The sequence below is a fragment of the Cyprinodon tularosa genome, unplaced genomic scaffold (genome assembly GCF_016077235.1).
Source record: "Cyprinodon tularosa strain WSP-4 unplaced genomic scaffold, ASM1607723v1 ctg71, whole genome shotgun sequence".
Lineage (NCBI taxonomy): Eukaryota > Metazoa > Chordata > Actinopteri > Cyprinodontiformes > Cyprinodontidae > Cyprinodon > Cyprinodon tularosa.
The window spans coordinates 1422298-1435836 of record NW_024039463.1 but is presented as its reverse complement, the minus strand read 5'-3'; positions in this window follow the sequence as shown (position 1 = coordinate 1435836).

Sequence of the window (13539 nt, the reverse complement as noted above, 5' to 3'; positions counted from 1 at the left end):
TCTAAGGTTATATTTGGCTTTTTGCATCCCAAAAATACCACAGTTTGGATTTCTACTGCATGCTAGCATAGTTTTCTATCTACCACAAGAGAAAACAACAGATCATTTAACAATAATTGAGTCTAATAGAAATAATTGATCTCAAAATGAAAAATAATAGATTACCTCAAGTGGTATGGTGAGAGATGGAACCCTGGGAGTTTTTCTCTGAGCTCCTTCTAGAAAACATAATGGTGGCACACACTAAGGTCAGTCTCTTAATTGATTTGTTGCCTTTAGTCTGGCTAGGAAAAGCTATGCCTTTGAGTCTACGGTTGAGAATGGTAACAGGGGTAAGTTGCGGCATAATTTAAAGCTAGTGGCTTGATGAGGAGGTCTCTAGCCTCTGATGCAGCTGTTGATACTGGGTTTGGCATCTACTCCTGAAGGCTTCAGTTAAATTGACCCGATTTTTGAGACTGAATCTGGGGGCATTTTCAGCTCTGATTATATAATATTAATCATATGATCATATGACTGCAATAAACAGTAAGTGAGCGTGTTTATGTGAATTAGTGAATAACTGAATGTAGTGCAAAAACTTTGGTCAAGTCTCCAGACTTGAAAAAATGCTTTACAATTACAGGCGATTTATCATTTAATATAAATATTACTGTTTTTTATTATTATTATTATTATTAAACTACTTGCCTCAACTGACAAAATGCTAAAAAAACAACAAAAAAAACTATCCAAAGAATTTTAATTTTAAACAACACTCTGAACAGATTGAATGTATATTCAAACAGATTATTTTCTCTCCTTCCATATATTTATCAATTTATGGGTTCTTACCTCTTCCTAGTATCTTTGTAACTTTTTTTTTCTAAACAACTTTTGGGTCTCCAAACTTAGAAGACAAATGCACAGAAGCCTGAAAGTCAGTGTTACCAGATTGCGTTGATAAATTAGCCAAACCCATCATCTCTGAAAATACAAACCAAATATAGGTAGTCCATTCTAAACCACCTTTCTTTGGATAAACGCTTGTTGACATAGTAAGAAGAGCTTTAAAAGGATTTTTCGTAATCCTCCTGCTATGATTCTTAACTCTCTCTCTCACACACTTATGCTGGAGCTACACCTGTGCACCTTTTTTTAGTCTGTGAATAAATAAAAGGTTGTTCAAAACAAATCAGATCCCTTTTTTTCTTTAACCAAGTACACTAAATGTTCACAAAAATAGTGATATTCCCAGACCAAATCTTTTTCATAGTATAAAATAGTAAATCAATTCACACATACCCAGTGTGGACTGGTGCAGGACATTAGCCCTGAATCAGTCCAGAACAGCCCTCCACATCCATCAATTTTAATTTAGGTTAAAGTCCTACAAATGCAAAGTAAAAAGAAAATAATTGAATTGACTGGGCCAAGTCTCATCTCTTTTAAAAGTCAAAATATGGTCACTCATTTTCTGTAGACTACAGACTAATTTTATCATAGAACATTAGCTAAAATGAGCTTATTGATGTTTCATTAAATTTACCAATGAGGCAAGTTCATATAGCCAACACGAAGCTAAAATGCTCTGAAAGCTTTCCACCTCGCAGTAGGTAAGGCAAGGCAAGGCAAATTTATTTGTATAGCACAATTTAGTACAAAGACAATGCAAAGTGCTTTACATGATTAAAATATAGAAAAATAAAACAGAATTAAAGCAAATAGGAAAAAATAAAAATGAAAAATGCAGAAACAAAGAAGAACATTAAAAATAGTTGGACTAAAGAAAATAAAGTTGAACTAATGATGTTTCAGGTGAACTGTTTAACTAGAACAGTCAAAGGCAATCCTAAACAAGTTTGTTTTTAGTCTTGATTTAAGAGAACTCAGGCGTTCCGCATTTTACAGTTTTCTGGAAGTTTGTTCCAGATAAGTGGAGCATAGGAACTAAATGCTGCTTCTCCATGTTTAGATCTGGTTCTCGGTATGCAGAGCAGGCTGGAGCCAGAAGACCTGAGTGGTCTGGAGGGTTGATACACTCCAGACAGGTACCTGTTCAGTGAGTTACCTCTGCATGTCATCTCCTCGCCACTCTCCTAATTTGTAGCTGAAGAAAATCCCGTTCTGGCTAACTTTACTGTCATATTGCTATATTTGGCGTCATTTGAATGGAGAGTTTCTTTGTAACTCCTTTTTGCTCCATTGTAACAGCTGCACACCGGTGTTACACTATATTCCAGAGAATCAATGAGAAACTGTTCAAATGCTGAAGGAAGAGGAGTGTATGTAAACTTATTATCTGCTCTGTATGTTTCATGAATCCTAAAGGCTATTTTAACTTCCACTGCGAGACAGGGTTCAGATCCTTTAAAATCAAGTAGATCTGAAACATTTGGCTTGTAAAAGCAACACATTAACAGATTTTCCTTTAATATTCAGAGCATTTAAAGAATATTTGTCTCTGCAATTAAGACTAAAGGTCTTGCTTTCAGAAGTATTTTAAATTTAAACAGCTCAAAATCTCTCTTACCATTTTACTCCATCAGTTTACTGCTGTAAACATCTGTAAGACATCATTAACTAGACATCAAAACATACACATCAAGCGGTTCAAAAAGTTTGTTTTAAAGTGTTACAGCCCAGGCACAAGTATGAACCAAACACAAGTATAAGACGGAAAGGAAAATTTATTTATTTATGAACAAATTATGATATGTAGTCATCTGGAGCAGAGGAGGATATGATACAGCTGTTAGCAGCAGATTCCGTTTTAAAGAGCTGTGCACGGACTGTAGCAGCCATCTGGCTGTTAACACTGGGTGAGGATCTAAAGTATAAATATCATGTGTTAACCTTACCTCATGTACTAACAAAATGATACTTTTATTCACATTTTGGGTAGACACAGGCACCAGAAAGAGTTCACCGGGTTTTTTCTAACACTTGTTTGTGGAAAACAATATATAAAATTGGATCCCTTATGTTTTAATGGAAATCTGCTGATTGACATTAGTAAAAGACAGCAGCAGAACTGTGATTGTAAGTTTTAAAGCCAGAGACACCACCCACTGTCATCTAGCACACCCGCTCAATAGTCCAACGAGTACTGACAGTCACCACAGCTGCACATTTTACGCTACCTGAAGCCCAATAATTAGAGATTTTTTCTGAACAATGAAAAAAAAACAAAAAAAAAACAAACTGGATGTGCACCTCGTGACTTGTTTAAGCAACTCTGCTCATAAATACTACAGCACAATTATTCACAGGATTTCCCATTGGTTTCCCAGAACGAGATGAATTTGAGCATGCTTTTTGTATTAATTTCTGTCAGTGCAGCACTTGTCAGCGTGAAGTTGACAAGGGGAGCCATATTCGTGGCTGTGCAGTAGGAATCCAAACATGCTGGTTCTGCCTCATGCTGCTGGTGGATGACACTCAGGGAGAGATCATTCTTGCTCAGTAGGCAAGTTCCTCTCAGCTGAACTAGCCAGCTGTTTGTTTCTCAAAACTTGACTGTTTGACATATGTTGCATCTATGCTGCAGAAAATCACCACAATAACAAGTGAGTTGTCTCAAAGCGGTATCTGCCCCTGGGATATAGAGTTCTCTAATAATTAATACAGATTTTGAAGTTGGAGGAATAAAGTGTTTCCTTTTATGTTCTTGAACAATCGCAAATACTTAGGGTTTTAATGTCATTTAGAAAGTGATGTAATTAAGCCACAGTAAGAGGCTGCATGCAAAAGGAAGTTTTGTTTTTTTTATTGATCAGAACTTCTCAGACCAAACCTTTCTTTGAACAGTGATGGAAAACCTGGAAAGTTGTTGCTCCAACTGGTGACTGATTGTTAGTGTTAGTGGATTTCAGTGACGAATATGCTCGTCCCACACACTGAGTCATGGAATAAAGAAAAGAGGTGTAGCTTTAAATTAAGAAATAGACATTCCTTAACCTGTAAAAGGAGGCATTCCTCTCAGACACTGTAATATTATTTTCTTCACTTGAAGCGAGAGGGAGAGTGTTCTGGCCTTACAAGCTTGTTGTGAGGGATGTTGTGTGTGCTGCTGAAAGTGTGAAGGCACTTTGTGTTCCAGCTTGGTGAATTTTAAACCTAATTTTAAGATTTGCTTGTCTCACCGAGACTCACCTATTTGGAGACTATTTTACTTTTTGTTAAAGGTATCTCAGAGGATTTTTTAAAAATGCGCGTGCAAGAGCATGCACAAAGCCCATTTCTCCTCGTGCACATTCAGTTTAAAATGCGCGGTTCTCATAGCTAATACAAGCTTACTGTGCTCACATAAAGCAGGGACTATATAGTGGACTTTATAGCAAACTCAGTTCGGACAGATGATCCCTGCTTTTTGCTCCGTTGGTCATGTAACTCCTCCTCCACTGCGCGGTCTGTGCCTTCTTTGTTATTAGTCGCCGCCGTCGGGTAGCAACAGCCTATGGTGACAGCGGGCCGCTGTGACAGCAAATCCTGTAACGCTTTGCAAGGAGAGCTCTATGCACAAAGCATTCTGGGATATATCTCCCTCTTCTTAGGCCTTTCTTTTCTTCTCATACACTTCATAGACACTTATGTAAGCATATCACCAGAAAGATTGACAATGTGGAGGACCATTTATTTAGATGATCCACCCAAAAATAAAAGATTGTCCTCTATAACTTTTTATCTCAAACATTTATTTAAACTCTTCAAAGGAGTTTGTACCACTGTATCTAAATATTATGTTTCATTATAATATTTTAAAAATTACAACACAGTTTCTTTGTGGAAGAAAAAAAAATAGTAAAAAAAAAAAAAAAGCTAGCAATTAATTTGTACTTTATGAGACAGTTTTCCCTCTACAGGGTTGAATGGGATGGGGCTGGGAGTAGCCAGGAAACAAAATGGTCAGTAACCACGATCACAATATTAACGACTACAGCTTCCCCTGTCCCTGTTGTGGAAAGCATTGCCTGAGCATAACTCTGCCACCATCATGTCTTACAAAGTGTTAACTTTTCACCACATATAATGTTTTAAATGTAGTTTTGAGAAACTTTGGTTATATAATCAGAATGTGCTCATTTATTTTGCACATATTTGGTTTAAAATAGCATAAAAAGTAATTAAATACATGAATAAAACCTAGTTAATGCACACAAATTATTAGCATCCAGAATGTTGTGGGAAAGTTCCAGACCCAGAATACGACTTTCACAAAAGGTTACACATCTCAAGATCAAATAGGAGAGGAAAAGGAGCCTTGTTAAGGATTTGTGCTGCAGGGCAAATATGATGCTGTGCTGTTCCAGCATGTACTACTGATATACACAATACACATAAGAGTCAACAGATGTGATCCCTCCAGTGACACTGGTTTGTGTTGTAGAAATTGAATGCAGTTGCATTTCTGTCTGTGCCAGAGCTTGATTTAAAAAAGCAAAGGCTTTGGACAAACAGATGTAGAATGCAGAATGTTTTTTTTTTATTTTACAAAAGACCTGTTGACATATTACATTTTAGCTTTTGTTAGATATCTCTAAAAAAAACATATTGCCTGATGCAAGTTGCAAAGTAAATACTGCATAGAAAGCAGAGGACGGAATGAATTCAACAGACCTTCAGTAAACATTGCATGTGAAAAGAATGAAGATGGATACTTTATTCTATAGGTCGATGCAGCCTCGAAATTCACTGTGAATTTGTACAAATGCAAACATTATGCGCACTCAAGAATGATGAAAAAATAGAACTGAAATTCACTTAAAAGCTTGTTGTGCCTCATGCAATGAGATGGATATAAGCATGCAATGAAATATGTATATGGTTAGAACACAGACCAAGAGATTGATGAAGCCACATTTTTTAGACTATTGATGACTAGCACTTTTCTGAACATCTCCAAACAAGGTTCATCATCTCAGAAGGGGTTCTTGTGATTTCATGTAGACCCTTAATAAAACAGTGCCGCCAGCTACTGCTTCCTCTCTTATTCCCATCCCACCACCAATTGCAATTAGGAGGAACTAGTGTGAATTGCCAAGTTATGCGCAAGTCAAACAATTTTCTTCAAAGTTGTATCCCAACATTATCAGTGGCTTTGCAGTGATTTGAAATCACAGCATCAAATCGGATTCATAAATCGTTTATCAAAAAATGTGTCATTGTTTTCTTTTAAAGGCATGTGGTAACGTACGGTACTTTTTAATTTTATGGAGGGTTTAAACTCTGATAAAGTTAACTGAGTGTGTTTGTTTTGTGTTTAATTCAATACATTAAGCTTCTATAATATTACCAAACAGTCCTTGCTAATCGTTAATGGCCTTTGACAGCCAATAAATTAGTACATTTCTAGAACAAAGCTCTTTGGTTCATTCTACAACTTGTTCTTTAATGCACCACTTGCATCTTTATACTAATCTATAGGGATATTAAAGTGCTGTGTATGGATAGCTATCATTGAAATATTTATTGAAATTAATGTAATTTCGTTGAAGGTAGCAGTTGTCAAGAGGTATGGTCATAATCTCCATGAAAAGCACTTTCAGACATGTATTTGTTTGCACTCTTTTTTCGATATGGAAAGGAAGCCCCTGTATATGAACTGACTGCTGCCACATGCCTGACAGTGCAAACAGCGTTGAAGGATCATATGTTTCCTCCAATATGTTTCAGTCATTGTCAGAGTGACACAAAGCCTAGTCAAAAAAAAACAACAAAAAAACTGGAGCAGTGCATCATGAAAAATTGCAGCAGACAGATTTCAGAGTTGGGAACTCTGAAATTTTGCTGTTCCATAACAATCAGTTACCTGTTCAGGGTGTACCCCGCCACTCGCTTATTGACAACTGGAGATAGGCGCCTGCATCTCGCGACCCAAGCAGGGATAAGCGTGTCAGTAAATGGATGGATGGAGGGACAACAACCAATCATCAAGAGGCTCTGCTACTGTATGTGTTGTGACCTGGTAGGATATATAGGCACCAATGCATGGCATAGGTTTTCAGATTAGGCAATTATTATTGTATATGATTTAGGATCAAGGTTTAAAATAGTTTTCACATTTTCATTGGTTTTCAGTTTTTCTTGGTTTTGACTTTTTGATTGTCATTTCTATTTCAGACATAATTCATTTTTAGTATATGAAGCTAGTTTAGTTTTTATTTTTTGAAAATTCTTAGTTTCATCTTAGTTTTTAATAATTTGATTAATAGTTTTAGCGTTTCATGTAACGTGACTTAGAAGATGGGTGGCAAGACTAAAATCTGGGATTTCCAACCAGCCATTTTCCATCATGCTTATCTTTGCTGGAGTTGCAAGGGGTGCTGTCAATGGCCGAGAGGCAGGGTACAGTACACCCTGGACAGGTCACCAGTCTATCGAAGTGTAACACAGAGACAAACAGAACAAACAACTATTCATGCACACACTTACACCTAAGGACAATTTAGAGAAGCCAATTAAGAAGCTGGAGAGAACCAACGCATGCACAGGGAGAAGATGCAAACACCACCCAGAATGACCCTGGGCCGGGAATTGAACCAGGAACCTTCTTGACGCGAGGCAGCAGTGCTTCCCACTGTACCACTGTGTTGCAACATAAATGCCTTGACTGCCGTACTTGCCATCTGCTGGTGTAATGCGGTACAGCAAAAAAAAAAAGCAAAAACAGCTCCCTAACAGCAAACTAGACCTCATATTTCTGAATTATTATTATGAAGACACAAATGAAAACTAAATGAATTCTCTCTTAGATTCAGTTATTTTTTATTAATTTTGTAAGACTTATTACGGTTTAAATGATTTCTTTTTTAAGTCTAGTTTTACGTCTGTTTCACTTAATGACAATGTTGTTTTTTTATTCTATTTTTCATTATTTTAATCCACATTCTTAAACCTTATAAGAAAATAAAAAGCTTAACTTTTAGACTTAAGAATTGAGACTGATTTTTTTACTCAGTGGAAGACATGACAAACTACAACCTTTAGTTTTCAAATTTTGTACATGTGTGAAGGCCATAAAGCAGACAAAGCCATTAACCACTGTGCTCATTCAACATCTGTACGAGGTTCATCTGTGCAGCAGAGATCCATGGCTTGAGCACTCCCTCCGTGCCCCTATGGAAAAAGAGGCCTGCCAGAATGAGGAATGATGGCTAAGGCCCTGATTATTAGGATTAATTGTCTCTTAGTCATGCAGCAGAGCAGGGGTGCCAGGGTAAAGCAAGGTGGAAATAATGAGGGCCAGCCAACAGTCGTCATGCATTCTTTACAAGCGCTTTTCACAAAACATTTCCTTTAAGGCCCTTCATGCACTCAGCGCCCTTTAGAGTGGAGATAAGCAATAAGTCATGATAAATTTAAGACCCAATTGTCTGGATGATGTTCTGTTTGTGTTTTACCTGTTGCACAACTTGTGAAAACACCCTCAGGTGAGTCCTTCAAATATTTCAACAATAGTTAAGTCTCATATGTAAATCTTTTCATCACATTTGAATTCACTAATGGTCTTCATGAATCTTTGAACCACTTTAACTAAAGTATCTTTAAATTTCATGCATCAACATTATATCTGCAGTATCCCTTAAAATCCCTAAAGTCACTTTTCAGCAAAAGATGTATGGGAAAGTTACAAATAGATGCCTTTCCAGCAACCTCCGCCTTAAAAAAAAAAAAAAAAAAAAGGCAGGGGGGTGGGGGGTTGGGGTTTCATCTAAACAGCTGTCACTTCCTGGCAGATTCATTCATCATTATTTGATAATAAGTGGGGAATAGCCCCTGAAAACCTCTATTACCTTTATGTACTCTACAGAAGTGTGTCACTGATAAGAAATGAGGCAGTATTAAAACGAATGTCCCCCACCCCCCATATTTGGCTCAATTAAAAGATTTCAGAAGCAGAGAGACTACAAGCTTGTGTCCTATTAACTGCTCCGGTGGATTAACCCTGTCTGCTTGCAAGCATCTATTGCTAATCTGTGCAAAACCAGACCAACCCCCTTCAATAACTTTCAAAAACTTTAGGAGTGATGATGGAATATCTGTCAGTTGGATGTCATTAATTTCGTACATGATTAAGTGTGCATTTGGGACACTTGTCAGGTGGAAGTTTTAAAACTGTCACTCGCTGGAGCCCATATCCTAAAAATAAGTTTAAACAACTTTGTGGTGTATCTGTTTTCTACACTGTCTCAGAGCTTTTATTGCTTTTAAATCCTTGCATAATTATTCTTTTATTTGAAGTAGCATAAAATAGTAAAAAAGGAGAATTTGTTTTAAATTCTAAAAAGTGTTAAAAGAACCTCAAATTTGTGGCTAAGGCTAGCCTTTTAATCAAACTGTGTTTTCAAAGAATGAACGAACCATATCCCGTACTTGCTTTTGATAACTTCTGGACCATTAGTATAGATACAACCAGTACAAAATTTTTTTTATATTTTATGTATTTTTTATATTAACGTTATATAAACGTTCTTTTACTGTTTTGGTATTTTTATAATTTACATGTTTGTCTTGTATGTATGTTATAAATTAATAAAAGCCATTTTATTCATTCATTTTAACATTCATCATAACATTTTTGGAGTTTTGTGCAGTGTTAAATTTCCTTTCTACCCTCATTAAATTAGCATGTTTGTTGTAAAGATCAATTATGCATTATGAGTGCCTTCTTCCACATGTTGTCTATGTCCTGTAGTAATATATGTGTTTTTTGGCAAACAGGAATTTGCTGTATCCTGTACAATGCCAGTAAATCGTCTTCTGCTTCTTTGGTCTGATTGCTCTCTTCTTCGACTTATATTCAACACTGGCTTACTTCTTGCCCCTCTTCTTTAAAGGCAAGATTTGCATAATGGACATTTAATACTTGTTTACAAATTATTCCAAAAAAGCAGCAGATCTCTGCATTTTCTCCAAGGTACTTGGTCGTTTGGCTGCTTCTCTAATTTCCCTGACCTGTAAAGTTACTTCCCACTGTGGTTTTAATACTGAAATCTGATTTTTTATATTTTTTTTTTTATCAGGAATCTGATCTTTTTGTGTGGCTGTTCCCATTACTTTTAAAATGTTGTCCATATCTGATTTCATCATGAAATTTTTGTGGCTCCAACCTGACCCACAAACAGATAAGAACAATAAGAGCAATCTCACATGCTGTACAACAATAAACAATGAGAAATATGTGTTATGGTTTACAAACGCAGACAAAAATGTTGGTACACTTTGTTATATAAAAGAAAATCCCAGAAAATTGGTCACAGAAATAACTTTAATCTGTAAAAGTATAAATGGATAAAAAAGTATATGAAAATAAACAAATACAAGCTAGACCTTTCTTTTTAACCATGCTCCAACAGCATGATATTAAATGATGAACTCAAAAGACTTTATCTAACCTAAAATCAAAAAATGAAAATAATGTGACCCAAGGGACATGCTTAATCAAGGTGTGTCCACTAATTTGTCTAATCTGTCTACAATCTTGTAATCAGTAAGTGGGCCTTTATATAGGGCTACAGATGGCCACTGTGCTGTTTGGTGACATGGTGTGTACTACACTCAACATGGACCCAAAATAGCAAAGTAAATTGTTGTCTCAGGAGATCAGAAAGAAAATTATAGACAAACATGGTTAGTGTAAACGATTATCTCCAAGCAGCTTGTTGGTCCTGTGAATTCCATCCATTACTCAGAAAGCCAACCTCCCTGGGTGTGGCTAAAGAAGGACAATTGGTGGTGAATCAAAGAGTTGGATTATATGAATGGCTACAAAATAATCTAGAAAAACTTTTAAATAAATTTAAGTAACATCAGTGTCAGATCCCACCATCCGTTGTTTTTTTTTTACTAAGTGGAATTAATGGGAGACAACCAAGGAGGCAACCGAGACCTTCTGGGAACATGCCTTTTGGACAGATAAGACAAAAGCTCAACTTTTTTCCAGGGAACATCAGCTCCATGTGTACAGATGGAAAAATTAAGCATACAGTATCATGAAAATAACCCTGTCTCCACTGTGAAACATGGAGCAGGCTCTGTTATGTTCTGGGGCTGTTGTGCCTCAAATGGCACAGGGTGTCTTAAATGTCTGAAGGGTACAATTGAACCTTAAGGCAATACAGATATTCTAGAGAGAAATGTGTTGCCTAGTGTCAAAAAGTTTAATCTCAGCCATAGGTCTTTGGGTATTCCAAGAGGAGAATGACGCAAAAAGCACAGCTTAAAACACCCAAGATGGCTAAGAGGGAAACACTGAACTATTATGAAGACAGCTTGAACAATTCGCTCATGTCTTACTGGCTGTTAAAAGAATTGTTTGAGGGCAATTATGGCCTCAGAAAGTTCTGCAACAAAATATTAAGTTAAGGGTACCATAATTTCTGTCAAAGCCTGTTTTCTTTTTGTAAGTATTCTGTTTAAGCATATATTAATGGCTAACTTCTATTTGTTCATTTTATCACATGTTCCATTTACTATTGCTTTAGTCAGATTCCAGTTATTTCTGTGACCATTATAGGTTTTTCTATTTTTTTAATGAGGGTACCAACCATTCTGTCTGTGTTTGTAAGAGCACAACAGAAGCCATTTTTTTGTGAGTGGGTGTTGTGGGGGAAACACTTAAATAATAGGGGAGTGAAACTCTTTATTGTGATATTTTTAAGGAGAGCTAGCTGGACAACGGATTGTACGGGGATGCAGCCAGCAATAGTGGGACAATTTTGAAGGCATCGAGTTTATTTACAACTTTATCATGTTGGGGGTGACTTTATTCATATATATGAGTGCATCTCATCCCCACGGGAAGGAAACTTAATGCAAGCTAGTGTATCATACTGGAGTGGGTGTAAATCATCAATTACTCGCTTAACTCAATAGCATTTTAAATTCCTCTGTTTGAAGGGTTTTAAACGCAATGTACAAAATTTAAACAAAATATATCCCACTCCCAAATGGTTCCTATGAGCCTTTCGATTACGACTGAATTAAGTTTTATCTGTTTCTTAGCAAGCCCTAATGTCTCTTAACTGTCTCCTGGCTACTAACTGCCACTGTTTCTTGTTGGTGCAGAATTGTCAAGAATGTGATTGAAAGTAACAAACATCACGTCGTTTGGCACTGGTGTTGTATTCCCAAAGATCATATGTGAGTCAGATTAAGTACCATGTAGGAATCTGGCTCAAATGGGACTAGAGAAAAAGTCAGATACAGGCCAAATCTGAGGGTCCCCACTTGCTTTAAACACCCTGACCTGATTAATTGACCCTAAAACAAATCTGATTTGAGCCTCATTTGCCTACAATGAGAACAAAACCGAACTGGACAGCCATGCCTTTCTATGTCTTTCTCCACAGTCTTATTTTTCATAACATGGATTTTCAGTGCTCCATAAGAAGTTGAATATGTGGGATTTGGTTTTATAACCTACATTAACTCTGCTTTACAATTATCCACAAATCCTCTCTGACTTGTCAGCTGTGTTTCTCACTGTTCAGGTTATTGTTTGTTCAGGTGGCCTCAAGGGTGGACATCATTTACTAATCAAGGGATTTCTCAAGGTACCGAGGTGCATTAAGACTTAATTAGGGGTAATCAATTAAAATGGGGCTACATATAAATTTATGCCAGAATGTAAAGATCTTTAATGATAATAAATTTTCTAATTCACTTTGTAATTATTTACTGCATGCTCATAAGATACATACATACATAAACATCTGTTGATATAAAATGATAAATTACGAAAATCTTCCCATTTGCACATATTTTAACTTCTTTTGTAATCTTTATCCAAGAAAGGCCTAAATTTTAATGTTCCTATTAGTTGTTTCCTTTTTTTGCTCTCTGCAATTAGACTTGTTCAGTTTTTGTTTGGAAGCATGCCTGGAAGTGAAAAAGCATACCCCAAGAGTAAAGTTCATTGTAGAAATAGGCGTCATTTTGTAATACCCTTTAAAATGTTATATAGCCTTAGGTAAAAACATAAAACAACAATGCAGATGTACAGAGCAACACAATGGAGGCGCTCAACATGAACTAATCAGCATTTTGGGAATATTATGTCTCTTTGACTTTCAAGGCAGTTGGGGAGAGGAAGAGAGTTTCCAAGTTGTTTGTCATCTAAATAAATCTTCCCTGCAGCACTTTTTTTTTCAGACTTCCAATAATAGTGACTGGTTCAAATGCCAAATTATGCTTTGCTCTGACATATTGCCCACACCATGTGGTATATGTGCTTGTGTATGTGTCCGTGTGTGCGCCAGTGTATGTGCGTCACATTGATTGGAGTCTGTGTGTTTGTGTGTAACTGCTTGTCCTCCGTTTGTGTGCATTTACAGTGCGTGTTAGTGGAGGTGGCTGGTGGCGATGTACCAACCAGTCACGGACCTGGAGGATTAGATTTACCATTTCAAAGATGCCTGTTTCTAAAGTTTACACACACACTCTCAATCGCACGCACACACACACAGGCTCACAGACACACTCATACAATCACCCGCCCACACACTGCTTACCCAGCTTGTCAACGTGCAACGTGGGTTGCGGAGGCTTGTGCGAACA